The sequence below is a fragment of the Rhinopithecus roxellana genome, chromosome 17, assembly GCF_007565055.1.
Source record: "Rhinopithecus roxellana isolate Shanxi Qingling chromosome 17, ASM756505v1, whole genome shotgun sequence".
NCBI lineage: Eukaryota > Metazoa > Chordata > Mammalia > Primates > Cercopithecidae > Rhinopithecus > Rhinopithecus roxellana.
In genome coordinates this window covers 72366914-72383322 of record NC_044565.1, presented here as the reverse complement: position 1 = coordinate 72383322, position 16409 = coordinate 72366914, and positions in this window count along the sequence as shown.

The following is a 16409-nucleotide window of genomic DNA, read 5'->3' as shown; positions in this document are numbered from 1 at the left end:
CAGGAGTATGGATGTTGCGAGTCCCCACTTTCTTTTCTCTCTCTAGATCTGGTTACCCAGACTAAAACGTTCCCTTGCCCAAGAGGGTGTCAGGGTCCAAAATCTGTGGGGTCACATCTCGGATGCCTCACTTGGTGATTACAGGCAGATGGCTTGACCTCTCTGTGCTCCTCTGTTTCCTAACCTATAAAACGAGGATAAAAATAATGCTTGTCTCCCAGGACTGTTGGGAGAATGAAATGAGACAATATGAGTAAAGGGCCTAGCGCAGCGGCTGGTGTTCGGTGAGGCCCTTTCTCCATCTCCTTCCCTACTTCCTCGAAAGGAGTGCCCTCCACCATGGCGGCCCAGTGGAATGATCTCCATTCACTCTGTGTCTGTGAGGCCTGAGTTCAAAGGATCACATGGAAGAGTCCTTGATGTCCAAATAAAGGGAAAATAGAGGACAGTCCAGAAGGGAGACAGGTAGAAGCACCAGAGGAGATTAACCCATTTTGGGGGCTGATTAGGGAGCTGCCTCCATGACCCTAACTCTAACTCCAATCTAACGCTTTTCTCATTCTCGTGGAATCTCTCACTGGATGCCTAGATGTGGAGCTGGCTTTGCAACAACGAATTGGGCTTGCTCTACCCAACTGCTCAACCATTAGTAGAAGTTGGAGGAGCTGACTCTTTGAGATCCAGAGAAGTCCCTTAACATGAGCGCCCCAGCCAGGTGGTAGCACTGACTCCGTCCCTGTCCCCTTTCGGATGGTCCAGAAAAACTCTCATAACACCTCACTGTCTGTTTTTTCTCCCAAGGGCTGGGTTGTGACTCATTGTGTCATTATGTCAGGTCATTATGTTTTGTGACCTGGTGGTTGAGCTTTCCAAGGCTCAGCCCGGGAGAGGCCAGGCCCCTTTCTTAGGAACCAAGCTTCGCACTATCTCTGGGCCTAGCTCTGTCTGCTGTGGCTGTGAGGCTGGAAGGACCTTCATCTCCAGGGAGGGAGGAACCCTGAGCACTGTAACCCGATGCATCTGGGGTCCCTTCTTTGCCTCTTTGCCTCGCCACTGGTTAGCTTTTTGATCTCAGGCCAGTGGCTTTGCCTCTGGAGAAGAGCTTAGCACAAGTTTTCCTGTTTGCCTCTATCCACCTTTTGTCAGGCTTGATCATGAGGCATGGTTACTTCCTCACAGCTGGAAATGAAGCTGAGGAGATGAAGGAGGCAAAGTTCTGGGCCTCCCAGGTCAGTATCTTGGAAAGAGCACTGCACACAGGGCCTCATGTGCTGTCCTGGCAAAGCCGCCCACTGACTGCCACCTTGGACAAATCAATAACTTCTCTGGACCTCATTTACACAGCTGTGCTAGAAGGCAGTTGGTTTCAATCAGTCATTCTCAAAAGTGAATTATTTAGTGCACTAGTTTTGCAAGCTGCTTCTCAAAAAAAAAAAAAAAGAAGTCTCAAAGGTCAAATAAGTGAGGAATCCTGTAAACTCCACCCCCAATTAGCACATGATATACATATATATACACACACACACACACATACACATATATATGTCAGCTTATTAATGGTTCTGAGAAATCCAGTAACAAAGAAGCCAGTCTGGCTTTGTTTAAGTCACTTTTTCCTGAACTCATTTGGCCATGAACCTTTTTTCCCTTTTAATTCCTATTAACATCCTGGCGTACTAGCAACAGAAGAAAAACAGGTGAGAAATGATGCTCTGATTTGGAGCTGGGTCTCTCAAACTTGAAAATGCATGCAAAACACCAGGGGATCTTGGTGAAATGCAGATTCTAATTCAGCAGGTCTGGGGTGGGGCCTGAGAGTCTAGATGTCTAACAAGCTCCCAGGTGATGCCCGTGATGCCAGTCTAGGGACCACACATCAAACTGCAAAGGGCTGATTCCAAAGGCTTTGTTTGGCTTCAGTATTGGAAGTAGTATAGAAACGGTGGCTCAGGGACTCTGAAATCATAAGGACCTGGGTCCGGGCCCTGACTCCACCACTTACCAGCAGTATGACCTTGGACAAATCATTTTACCTCCCTGACATTCGTTTTCTTATCTGTAAAGTTTAGATACTGATCATGTCTGCTCCATGGGATTGTTTAAGAATTAAATAAGACTATGCAAATAAAACACAATGCAAGACCTAGCCCATGATAGGAGCAAAATATATGCTGGTCATCACTGATGATGAGACACAGTTCAAGCCTCTCCTATCTGTAGGCTGACACCTACAGATGACACCTCTTTCCCTGCCCCCACTGTTACTTGCATCACTGACTGCTGCTCCCAACCCTCCTTCCTCCCCAGTCCCAAGGCCCTGTTGTCTCTGTGTGTGTGACTCTACATGATCTCTCGTCTCTAGCACATTCTGGTAACCTCTCTTGCTTTCAGGGCATCAGAGGAGCTGAGGGATCATGGCTTCTCCTCTGATGATTACAGACAAACTGTACTAGCAGCCCACTAGTAATAGTACAACCCACTCAGGCAGAAGCTGGGCTAACACAGATAGGTCTTCCTAACCCTGTCCAAAGGGGGTCCTCCATTGACGGGTGAAGCGAAGCATCGGGGTTAGCACGAGCCCATCACACTATCCTGGGCACAGGCCCTACTGACTGTCATAGACTTTGTTGTATGTCACATGCAGCAACTTGAGAGTATAACTCTCACTATATTCACCTTTGTCTTCCTTAGTAGTGTCTGCAATGGAATTGTATTAACATATTCACCTGGTAAAAAGAAATCCTTTATGAGCTAGCAAGAACTGTATTTGGGCTCAGTTAAACTCCCTGCTTAATTGCAATTATGCTTAAACAATGGATTAGGACCATATCACTCTGGCTGCTCTTGATCTTGGAAAAGGAAGGGAGAGGGAAGGAGGATCTCCATTTATTGATCACCTCTAGGTGTTTTGCTTTTGATACATATCATCTAAGCCTCTCAGCAACCCCACGTGACAGGTATTCATATTCTTATTTATCAAATTCAGAGAGACTAAGGAATTTCCCTAAATACACACAGCGAGTAAGCAGCAGAACTGGGATTAGCATTTAGGATAATTTGACTTTATTATCACTATAGGCTTTCTCTCTTCCCAATTATCATGGCAGAAGATGGCTGCCATGTTATTGGAATACCTGGAAAGAAAATAAATCTTCTCTCAACTTCACCCTGGTCTTGGGTCAAGTTCTACATCAGGACCAATTAATGTGTTCATAGAGACCGTGTCACATTGTGCAAGCATGGCAGCCTCTGATTGGACCATGTGGATGGGAGGCAGGATGAAGGAGAGTGGGTTAATTAACACCTAGATCAGGGTGCTGGGCAGGTCCCCAGTGACTTCCAGTCTATGGCATACCCCTTATTAGGGGGCGGCAACTGGTAAAGAAGATATTAACAGGCAGATGGGGATGAAAACTCCATCTTGATCAGATCCAGGTGCCATGCTGGCTGCCCTCTGGCCCTGGTACATGTTGTCACCACCAGCTCCCCCACTGCAGTAGCCTTTGTTTTCTTTGGCAGCCTCCTCCTTGGAGGGCTGAGGATGGAAATCAATCACATCCTCACCCCTTACCTCTCATCTCTCCATCTGGTTGCAGAGGCTGGTGTGTTGGGGGCATGGTGGCAGATTCCACAGCTGCACATATCTGGGAACTTCTGGACCCCCTGAGTCCCTGCCACACCATGTCACATGCCCATCCATTTGTCCAGCATGGAAGGAGGTAGTAGAGAGATGATGAGCCTATGCAAGAGGCCATTAAAACCAAGACTTTCTGGAATTTCCACGGAGTTGCGGGGTAAAATGAGGTGAAGTGCAAGTTGTTAACCATTCCTCCAGACTCCGAAAAATGACTTTAGAGAGGCTCCCTGACCCTCCTCACCAACAAGTCATTCAGAAATGCAAACACCATTTAAAGCTGACAGCTCCAGCTTGATCATTGTCCTCTACACCATGCAAATGTAGGCACACTTAATTAATAACCCGGGATGCCCTATCTCCTCCACACTGGGAGGGCTCAGTGCCTTTCTCTTGGTCACCACTGCTGGCTGATTTTTAATTATCTTTCAGGACTGTCGACTTTTGAAATGCCGCAAAGGAAATGCTCACCCCAGCTGGGCCGGGGCCAGGCCTGTTGGAGAACAATGTCCATCCCAGAGTCCATTGTGCTGATCTCTCGGCTGGAACCACAGCCCTCAGACGGGAGAGGAGCGCTTCTCTGCAAACCGAGAGGGGGCTTGGTGCCTTTTCAGCATTCCGTGTCTATGGAGCTGACATGACTTGAAATACTGACCTCTTTTTAAACTTTTAAGACTTTGTTTCTGAAAATACTGCCTTGAACAAGGCAACTGGGGTCTTTTATTATGTTTTAATCCAACAATTATGATGATTTCCCCTCTAATTGTAGCAGCTGGTGTTTACTGAGCATCTATTCTGTGCCAGTCACTGTGTTTACAACAATTTTATTTTAATTTTCTTAAAGACGAGTGTGGGGCTGAGCATAGTGGTACATGCCTGTAATCCCAGCACTTTGGGAGGTCGAGGCGGGTGGACCACTTGAGCTGAGGAGTTCTAGACTAGCCTGGGCAACATGGCGAAACCCCATCTCGACAAAAAAATACAAAAATTAGCTGGGCGTGGTGGCACATGCCTCTAGTCCCAGCTACTTTGAAGGCAGAGGTGGGAAAACTGCTTGAGCCCAGGAGGTCAAGGCTGCAGTGAGCCAAGATCACTCCATTGCACTCCAGCCTGGGTGACAGAGCGAGACTCTGTGTCAAAAAAACAAAACAAAACAAAACCACCATAAAAAACCCCAATGTGATACTATAGGCACTGTGTTTTACATGCATTGCCTCATTCAAACCTTGCAGCTGTGTGAAGCAGGTACATTTACTGCCCCCCTTTTACAGAGGAGGGGACTGAGGCTCAAACATTTATATCCCCCTCCCCCACCTGAGGTCTAAGTGGCAAGCAGAGAATGCTGGGTTTTGAGCTCAGGGAGTCTGATTTCAGAGCCTACCTTTTAGCCATGACCTTCCTCTTCCCTCCTCAGGGAACTGAGTATATATTCCGTTCTGCCCAAGAACAGGTCCTGGCAAAGCACCCACAAAGCCCAAGCCTTGGTTTGTAACTTTTATTTAATTTTTTTGTAAGACAGCATCTCACTATGTTGCCTAGACTAGTCTTGAACTCCTGAGCTCAAGCGATCCGCCCGCTTTGGCCTCCCAAAGTGCTGGGGTTACAGGTGCGAGCCACTGTGCCCAGTCCGATTTATATCTTTTACTCACTCCATCCCAGCAATCTGTGCTTACCTGCTTCTGAAAAATAGAAGGACTGTGTATGGTCAAGGTGCCATGCTCTTGCCACCACAGTGAGTGTCGAGAGCCAGGGGCTTGGTGGACGAAGACACAAAGTCTGCTTCCAGGAATGGACGGCGAAGCTCCTGGGTTTGCCGGCTCTTGCAGGTTCTCCAGCGAGCTCCACTGGATGTTTCAGGGAAGATATGGCTCATTCTCTCCTCAACTGGGATGTTGCAAGGAGAGGAGTGAGAAATGGGGCAGGACAGCAGCAAGGCATTCCAGAGGGCTTTCCTGCTTCCTGCTGCTAATGGTTTTTCCATTGCTGTGACTTTGGGCCTGCAATCCTTCCCCTTTACTTGCCTCTGGAACTTTCCTCTCTAGCATTTTTTAAGTCACAAAGCCAACAAGCCCGAATTTTAAAGTAACCCCAGACCAAACCTGGTGGGTTGAACTGTGTCCCTCCGAAAGACACGTCCAGGTCCTAACTCCATGTACCTATGAATGTGACTTTATTTGGAAATAGGGTATTTGCAGGTGTAATTAAGGATTAACATTATTCTGAAGATAAGACCCTAAGGATCTCTCAGGTGGGGCCTAAATCTAATGACTGATATCTTTATTAAAAAAAAGAAAAAAAAAAAAGTGAGAGGAAGTCTTGAGACACACAGGGGAAAGCCATGTGAAGATAAAGACAGAAATGGAGTTAGGCCACCACAGCCAGGGAATGCCAGAAGCCACAGAAACCGGAACAGGTGGGGAAGGATTCTCCTCTGGAGCCTTTGGAGAGAGCATGACCCTGCTGTTACCCTTTATTTTGGACTTCTAGTCTCTAGAGTGGTGAGAGAATAAACTTCCGTTGTCTTAAGCCAACTCAGTTGGTAGTAATTTGTTAAGGCAGTCCTAGGACACTAACACACTAAGGCAAGACGTTGTCATCAGCCAGGTCACTGGGAGCCACTGAAGAGCAGAACCTGCCTTTCATGACATCAATGTGCCCGTGGGGATGTGAGGCTGGCCAACGTGCCAGCCTTAGCCCACACTCACGCCTGGGCTTTTACACTTGTCTGGCTTCTGCACCTTTGGGACAGGTACTGTGTGGAATTGCTGGAAACTGTTGCTTATACCAGCTGACCACAGTCAGAACTGTTCTGGGAAATGACAGTCCATTTGGTAATGGAAAGCAATGCTCTCCTGCCCACTCTCTCCCAACCTCCAACCAGGCACAGCCTGGGCCTCACTTGCTGACTCAGGCAGATGCCTTAACCTCTCTGTGCCTGTTTCCTAACCTATAAAATGAAGATAAAAATAATGCTTCACAGCACTGTTGGGAGAATGAAATGAGACTGGATGTGCAAAGGGCCAAACACAGTGCCTGGTACTCAGTAGGACCCTTTCTCCACTGCCTTTCCTACGTCCTCTAAGGGAGCTTCTTCCAGCATGGTCGCCTTAGTGGAACAATTTCCATTCATTCTGTAACTATGAGGATTCAAAGAATTACACTGAAGAGTCCTTGATGGGAGAGGGTTGGAGCAAAGGCAAGTTGAATTGCTCCATATAGAAGACTAACAGAAACTTCCAAAAGTCCTTGGAAGGTCAAAAGGAAAGAGGTATGATGGTGTTTCCTCTTGAGGGATGGCAGAGTCTGGAAGAGGGGAGAAGAGGAGACAGCCTCTGTGGACAGCGTGGCAGTGGGTAGAACCGGGAGCACTAGAATGGCTGGCAGAGAAGGTCCCTGAGGAGGATTGGCCAAGGAAGCGCAGGGCAGTGGTGTGAACTGTGCCCTCTCCTGTACTTTACGGTCATTGGTCATCCCCTGCTCCTACCAAAGGGTAAATGTTGGTTCCGTCAGCTGTCTCGGGTCAGTGCTTCTTTAGGGAGCGTGGGGAGAGGGACACATCATGTGTAGGATGAGGCCACACGGAAAGCAGGTGACATAAGCAGGGGACACATCTATGAGGGTGTCTCTCACAGTTCTCCCAGTCTAAACAAGAAATGAGATTGGGAGACATGTAGCTCTGCAAAATTACCGGGGGTTGGAGCAGGAGGATGAAAAAAGTCTTGAAATTCTGACCGCAAGTGGGAAGACAGCACCAGGCAGTTGACCTGGACGCTAAAGGAAAAGGTGAGCTCAGCGGCTTGAGGACTTGGGGACAGCCAGGAGGCAGCTCTTGGGGGCCTGTTTGACTTAGCTCCTGATTCCCTGCCATGCTAGCATGGTGCATTGCATTCAACAGATTCTCAATAAATCCCTAAAAATAAATTATGTCTCGCAGGGGCCACAGAGAGCCAAAATAGTATGTAATATTCTGCATAGGAGGAGCCCATGCTGCAAACCAAAGTCAAACTATGCACGGGGAGCTTCGAGGGATCTCTCTTTTCAGTCTCTGCTGGCTCAGCAGACTTTACCTCTTTCCTTCTTCCCTAGGCCTTTCCTCCTGAGTAAATTCTCCCCAGTGCCTGAGAGCAGTTTGTAAACTTTTTCCCAGATGACTGCTCTCTATAATCTATAATTCTCATCAATTATATATGAAAATATATACCTATATCTAAGGACATATAGATATATATTTATATATAATTATATATTTTATATATAATTATATATAATTATATAGCAATATATTTTATCTTTCCTCTGTTCCTTTAAAGCAAATCGCCCCCACTCTCACTGCCTTTTTTTTTTTTTTTTTTTGAGACAGGGTCTGGCTCTGTTGACCAGGCTGGAATGCAGTGGTGCAATCTTGCCTCACTGCAGCCTCTGCCTCCCTGGCTCAAGTGATCTTCCTACCTCACCCTGCCAAGTAGCTGGGACTGAGGGCACACATCATCATGTCGGGCTAATTTTTGTATTTTTTGTAGAGACGGGGTTTTGCCATGTTGCCCAGGCTGGTCTTGAACCTCTGACCTCAGGTGATCCACCCGCCTCGGCCTCCCAAAGTGTTGGCATCACAGGCGTGAGCCACCACGCCCCACCTGCATCTTCTGCATGAGGATAAGGAAGCTCTGAGAGGTTAAACGACTTGCCTAAGTCACTCAGCTAATGAATGCTGGAGCCCAGCACTTAGCTCAGGCCGGGTGGCATCACCACTCACTGTAAGCTGTTCCCACGTGGCGAGGCGCAGGGTCTTTCGGCCTCATCACTGAGGTGGGGACTTGAACATGGCTCTTCCTTTTCCTGCATCCTCCATGTGCCCTCCTGGTAAACCAGACACCCATGGCCTCAGCCGCTCTTCATCAGCCTGACTTGGGCTTCCAGAGCCTACCCAGGCCACGTGGGGCTGGTTTGGCAAAAACTGGGCTCTAGAATTTGCTTTAGCTGTTTTCTTTTCCACTTCATTGTTTCCGTGGGATGTCTGCCTTCCCAAAATAACACCGGGGCATTCCAGGTAAACTCAACATCCTACGAAAATCCCCGTTCAGCGGCAAGTCCGAGGGGCCCTGGTTTTTGCTATTGTTTTCCTCCCTTCCTCTGATCCCTCTGGCTTGGGAGGGGTAGGCGTCTGGGACAGGTTCCCGGTGGAGCCTGGATGGAGGGGGAGGCCGGAGGAGGAGAGGCGGGGCTTGGCCAGCTCCAGCCAGCCAGCTGATAACTCACGCTCTCTGCCCTAGCGCTGGAGGTAGCCCTGAGCTTGCCCTTCTCACTTTTCTGGGGAATGTTCTGAGGCCTGGAGGAAAAGAACTGGGCAGGGTTTTGTGCCTTACTTCACTTGTAGCAGAGAAAGAAAATAAAACCAAGGTGGCCCCTAATTCTGCTCTGATTTCTGGAGGCAGCATGGATGGTATCACGGAGAAGCACTGGCTTTGGATTAAGCCAGATCTGGGCTGAATCCTGGCTCTGGTGCTTACTAGCTGTAAGCCATAGAAGCTGTAAGTCCATAAACAGCTTATGTGTTCCTCTGAGCCTCCATTTCCTCATCAGTAAAATGGGGGTGATAGTGTCCCTATTAAAGCAATAAAGACGGATGAATGCAATGCCCCAAATAGGACCTGCCCCATAATAGGGTCTCAACCCATACAGAATAGTTTTCTCTCTACTTCTTAGGATATGGGAGGGGGGAGTTGCTTACTTCTTCATTGCTTTTTTTTTTTTTTTTTTTTTTTTTTTTAGACAGAGTCTTACTCTGTCACCCAGGCTGGAGTGCAGTGGTACGATCTTGGCTCACTGCAACCTCTGCCTCCCCGGGGGTTCAAGCGATTTTCATGCTTTGGCTTCCTGAGTAGCTGGGATTACAGGCATGCACCGTCACTCCCAGCTAATTTTTTTTTGTAATTTTAGCAGAGACATGGTTTCACCATGTTGGCCAGGCTGGTCTCGAACTCCTGACCTCAGATTATCCACCTGCCTCAGCCTCCCAAAGTTCTGGGATCACAGACAGGAGCCATCGCACTTGGCCTTCATTGCTTTTTGATGTCATTATTACCCAAGTGTTGAGAAGGTGCTATTTAGAGGCCAACTTAGAGAAGTGGAAACAACAGTGTTATCAGACAGGCAGGGCCCATGGCCACCAGCCTTGCTTGTTTATGTATGTACCCCTAACAGAATTTTGTCAAGCTATCCCCTCTCTACCCCCAGCACATTTAAAAAACGAAGTTCAAAAGTTAAGTAGCTGCAAAAACTATGATTTCTGGCTTATTGTAAATATTGATATTTAAAACCTGCTGTGACTTCACACTTTAAAATGTATCCAGTGGAACGTAACATGGACGATTTGATATCCCCTCTCATCCATTTTAAAATGTATGAAAAAGCTGGTTGGCATTCAGGAATTTTACATCTTTCTTTTTATCTCCTGGAACTCGTATTACTATTACTACTTCCTTCACAGATTTTTATCCTGACATATTATTTTCTTATGCTTCAGAGTATTTTATAGATCACATTTACATACATGGAAAAAGTCGTTTTTAGTATTTTATACTTTTTTCTTTTTTTTTTTTTTTTTTTTTGCTCTAGTAGGACTCTCCCCCAAGAGTAGGGGGAGCGAAGAACAAAGTAATTAAATGAAAATTGTTATTTTATTTTATTTATATATATTTTTTTGAGATGGAGTCTCATTCTGTCGCCCAGGCTGGAGTGCAGTGGTACGATCTCAGCTCACTGCAAGCTCTGCCTCCTGGGTTCACGCCGTTCTCCTGCCTCAGCCTCCTGAGTAGCTGGGACTACAGGCGCCCACCACCACGCCCAGCTAATTTTTTGTATTTTTAGTAGAGACAGGGTTTCACCGTGTTAACCAGGATGGTCTCGATCTCCTGACCTCGTGATCCGCCTGCCTTGGCCTCCCAAAGTGCTGGGATTACAGGCGTGAGCCACAGTACCTGGCCGAAAATTGTTATTATTCTCACCACCAGTACAAGGGTGCAGCAGGCCCTGTGAGCTATGGAATTATTCATGGAGTCATTCCCCACATTAGGTCCCCTTTTTTTGTAAAATGGAAAAAGCCTTAGTGTGTTAATTAATTCTTATTCTCAGGTAACTCCATTTTAGGGAAGAAGGCCTATGCAAGTTGTGGATCTAGAAATTGGTTTCCTGATTATTATTTTTGCCTAATTACCCTCTGGAATTGGATACATATCCCAGTTAGAGGACACTGAGTTCTCATTTGAAACCCAACTTTATTACTTAATACGGTCAGGTAACCTGAGGCAAGTTTCCAAACCTGTAGGTTTCCACAGAGGATTGCTACTAGAATAAAATGAGGTTATAGATATTATGCTATAAAGTTTAAGTTCCCAATAAATGGTGAATTCTCAGGGGATACATTTTTCAATATTTAGTATTTATGAAATTAGGGTGTGTATTATTATCAGTGTGTACATTTAATGTGGTAGGATTTCCCCCCCCCAAATCTGTTATTGAATTGCAATTGATAGCCACTTAGAATTAAAGATACAGGGTATTTTGCATCCTTCCAGCCTGTCCCCAGTCTGCCTTCTTTTGGGTTTCCAGGCTGTACCTAATAACATTCTGACCTGGGCTCATGGCCTTGGGAGCTGAAGTCTACAGCAAAGAGCCGGCGATACCTCTTGAATCCTTTTCCCAGATTGTAACAGTGGCTCAGAGCTCATCAGCTTGTAAGTATCATTGAACAGTTTTCTCTAGATCCACTCCCCTAACTGCAAGCTCATTGAATTGCATCTGACGTTTGCTTTTCCCTCCACAGCTTTGTGAAAGTTTCCTGTAGTTTTCTTTGATCTGTATGACAGTTCATTGTCCAGAAGAGCTATGTCGTCCTTGGATTTGATGGCTTCACTGTGTACTCCTTCTTTTCCTTTGAAAGGAAAAAAGAAGCCAACTGAAAAAAGATCTGAGCACTGATCTCCGTGAGGAAGGACAAAGTCACCTGCAAAGAAGCCGTTATGCTGCCTTTGTTGCTGGGCTCTACGGAGATCCGTATCCAGTGCGAGACATCTCTCCGATCACGTATTAGGGACTCAGCAAATGTCGTTGAATGCATGAAATGAATCAATCCCATGGAAATTTAGTTTTAAACGATGCTTTATTGAGAAAGATTTCAAACATTGGGAAGTAAATAGACAGTGAAGTGAGTGTCCATGTAGCCATCACTGGTTTCAATAATGGTCGGTCTGTGACTCATTTTGTTGCATTTACACTTCCCTTCTCCCACCAAGATCATTTTGAAGCCACTCCCTCACATCATATAGTTTTATCCGTAAGTGTCTCAGCGTGCATTTCTAAAACGTAAGGTTCTTTTTAAAAACCTTAAACACAATACCTTATGACATCTTAAAAGTTGAACAATTCCTCAGTATATGCACACAGTGCTCAAATTTTCCTAACTTTTTCTTTATTGTTTTATGATGTGGGAATTCATTGTGAAATATTGGTTTTGGTGGAGAGACTTGTCAAAGACTTTTCAACTATTTGTATAAGTGTTTCTCAGGTTTTAGTGTGCAAAGCATTCACCTGGGGAGCTTATTAAAGTGAAGATTCCTAAACTCCACCCAGGCATAGAAAGAGCCCCAGAAGTTGCCATTCATAACAAGCATCTCCAATGAATGTGATGCATGTACGCTGTGTAATCCAACTCTGAGATAAACCCCACCCAGGCCTAGAAAAAGCCCCAAAAGTTCCCGTTCGTAACCAGCATCTCCAGTGAATGTGATGTATGCAGTGTAACCTTACTCTGAGAAATCCCAATCCACATCTATTAAAACTCCTGTCCTTTTCCTTTCCTTGTCTTGTATTTAACTCCTTGACCTTCACCTCTTGCTGGGCTCCAACATGTACTATGATCCAGTTACACTGAATTTATTTTGGTTCTTTGAATGTACCGTGCTCTCTCCATCTGGCCTTCGTCCAGGCTTTCACCTCTGTCTTGAACATACCCAGGCTCCGTTGTAGCCCCTCACCTCCTCTTCACTTAATTGCCCCCTGTTCATCTTTTGGGTCCTGATAGGGTTTGTCTCTGTGTCCCCATCCAAAGCTCATCTTGAACTGTAGCTCCCATAATGCCCACATGTCATGGGAGGGACCTGGTGGGAGATCATTGAATCATGGGGGCAGTTTTCCCCATACTGTTCTCTGTGGTAGTGAGTAAGTCTCACAAGAACTGATGTCTTTAATAAGGGGTTTCCCCTTTTGTTTGGCTTTCATTTGCTCTTGCCTGTTGCCATGTAAAACATGCGTTTTGCCTTCCACCATGATTGTGAGGCCTCCCCAGTCACGTGGAAGTGTGAGTCCATTAAACCTCTTTTTCTTTATGAATTACCTAGTCTCGGGTATGTCTTTATCAGCAGCATGAAAACGGACTAATACAGGTCCTTGTTCAGCATCCCTTCCTCCCTGCCGCCTTCCCTAAACTTCAATTCCAGGTCAGGTGTCCCTCCTACCTGCTCTCCCAGTGCCCCATGTTTTCTGTCATAACAGCCATCAAACTCCTTTGCCACCACATCAGAAGCACTGGTCATGCTCTCCCAGCAGACTGTCAGTTCCCTAAGAGTGGAGCCCTCATCTGCCTGTTTACTCCTACAGTCCTAGCAGCCGGTGCCTGCCTTGCACACAGCCAGGATTCCACGCGCCACAACTGAAAATGACACTGAGTTCTGTTGAAAGTTCATTTTAATCATATGAACTAGGGAAAATTTTGCTAGCAGAAAATACCCATATTTTATTTGTGTACAGCCTAAAAATCTCAAGCATTAGCACGTATATGCAAAATACAGTCAAACTGGACCAGGTGTGGTGCTCACACCTGTAATCCTAGCACTTTGGAAAGCTGAGGTGGGAGGATCGCTTGAGTCCAGGAGTTCAAGACCATCCTGGGCAGCACGGCAAAACCCTATCTATGCAAAAAAATACAAAAAGAAAAAAAATTAACTGGGTGTGGTGATATGTGCCTGTGCTCCCAGCTACTAGGGAGGCTGAGGCAGGAGAATCACTTGAGCCTGGGAGGTGGAGACTGCAGTAATTTGAGATCATGTCACTGAACTCCAGTTGGGGGACACAGCAGAGGGAGATCCTGTTGCCTGTCTCAAAAAAAAAAAAAAAAAAAAAAAAAAAAGAAAGAAAGAAAGAAAGAAAAGAGAAAGTGCAATCAGACTGGTTATAAACACCTATTTCCATAATGTTTCCTATAACATATGTTTGCTATGTGTTATTTTTTTGTCAGCACTTGCTGGTAGATACACAACTGTAGTTAAAAAATTTGAGAGAGCAAAGAGGTTTCTATCTACTTAGTTCTTTCCTCTTACTGAGAAAAGATAGTCTTTCTCCATGCCCATGGTCAGCTCAAGGAATGCCAGCTGAGTTTTGAGAGAAGTCTTTTCTTCCTGTTCTACATGGTTGTTTACTCATAAGGCAGCATACAATCTATTCCTGCCCTGTTCGGTAGGGCAGCCATCAGCCCCAAGTGGCCACTGAGCATTTGAAATGCAGCTAGTACAAAATGATATGTGCTGTAAATATTAAGTACACACTGGACTTTTTTTTTTTTGGAACAAAGTCTTGCTTAGTCACCCAGGCTGGAGAGTAGAAGCATGATCTAGGCTCACTGTAGCCTCAATTTCCTGGGCTCAAGTCATCCTCCCATCTCATCTCAGTCTCCTGAGTAACTGGGACTATGGGTGCACACCAACACGCATAGCTAATTTTGTTTATTTTTTGTGTTATTTCACTGTGTTACCCAGTCTGCTCTCCCACTCCTGGACTCAAGCAATCCTCCCATCTCAACCTCTCAGAGTGCTGGGATTACAGGTGTGAGCCATGCCCAACCCACACTGGATTTTAAGGACTTAGTATGAAAGAATGTCAACCATCTCATTAAAATGCTTTATATTGATTTCATGTTGAAATAACAATACTTTGGCTATATTAAGTTAAATAAAAATATTACTAAAATTAATTTCACCAGTCTCTTTTTACTTTTATGTGGCTTTTAGAAAATTTAGAACTACCTACGTGGCTTGCATTGTTTCCATAGCCAGCACTGATCTATACGACTATTTGGCCTCTCTGTTGCAGTTTTCTCAGCTCTAAAATGGGGATATCAATAATATCTGTTTTACGGAACGTTATAAGGATAAAATGAGTTAATATTCGTAAGGCATTTCGAACAATACCTGACATATAATAAGTGCTTTTAAAAATCTTTGTGAAATAAATAGATGGTGCTTAACATTTTTAGCATCTAAACTTCTTGGATAGGCCCAGGTCCCCTACAAAACTAAACTTGAGGCAGAGCTTAGGGGCTAATGTTTTATTGGAGGGTATAATCCCAGGGAGAGCACGACTGAGGGCAAAGGGGAAGTAAGGCAGGGGAAGAGGGAAGCCATCACGAGATGGTTTTTTGTGGAACTGGCCACAGCTTCCCAAGAAAACACATAGCTGATTGCTTGATCATGTGAGCCATCCAGAGAAGCAGTACGGGACCACTGCATCTTGGAAGAACTGTTGAGGGAAGGAAGGTGAACAATTTTTCATCAGTTTCCTCCTATCTCCTGCTCACATTGGTTAAGGTTTGCCCCTTGTGGAGTTAAGTTCTTTGCACTTTCTGCTTATGTCACTAGGCCCTTTTGGAAAGCCACCAGGGAAGTCAGAGATGCCGGAATCCAGGTGGCTGGACATGGGCTCTGGAGCCCCTGAGGCCCCTGACAGGGCAGGTGCCATGGAAGGCGTGATGAAGCCCGGCCCTCATCTGTGGGGCTCAGTCAGCAATGAGAGGTGAGGCCACAGCAGTGGCAGCGAGGTTCATAACCACGGGGAGGTCATCATACCACAGCGGGGCTGCGCCAGCTAGGAATCAGGGCAACGGCTGAGCCTCGGGGGAGATGGGGCCAAGTGGAGCCGAGGCAGGAGGTGTGTCCTATGAAGCCCATATGCCCTGCCTCTCAGAGCCTGATCAGATTTGCTTACTGGACTTCGACACTTACGTGTCTCACTAGCATCTCAACTTCAGTGTGTCTGAAACTGAAGTTTTGGTTTCCATATTTGAGTCTATCCCCTGACCTAATCCCTCTGTTTCCTATCTTCTACAGTTCAGTAAATTCACCCGCTTGCTTAAACCAGAATCCTGGAGGCCATATTTGAGGACTTGCTTTCCTCTGCCACATGTGATCATCAGCAAGTTCTGTGGATGTAATCTCCAAATTGGATCTTCAAGCCATCTGCCTTTCTCTATCTCCACCAGAGAGTGGGTCACCAGCATCTCTCCCATTACAGTAGATTCCAAGAGGGTCTTCCTGCCTCCTCCCTTTCCTCTCTCCAGTTCTTTATTTACACAGTAGCCAGAGTAATATTTCACAGTATAAATCAAGTCATGCCTCTTGGCTGCTTTAAAACCCTGCAGTGGCTTTTAGAATAAATCCTGAAGTCTTTTCCATGTTCTACGAGGCCTTCCATGATCTCACTCCTGTCTTTTCCACCTCACCTTGAAACCCTCCCCTTCCTCCCTGGCCCAGCTAGCCAGCCTCATTCTTTCCTAACACACAATGCATGCTTTATTGTTTCAGGGCAGGAATTGGCAGAATACTTCCTGCTTCTGTTTTATAAATAAAGTTTTATTGGAACACAGGCATGACAGAGATTGATGGACCACGAAGCCAAACATATTTACCATCTGGCCCTGCATAGAATGTTTGCTGAACCGTTTTTTGGG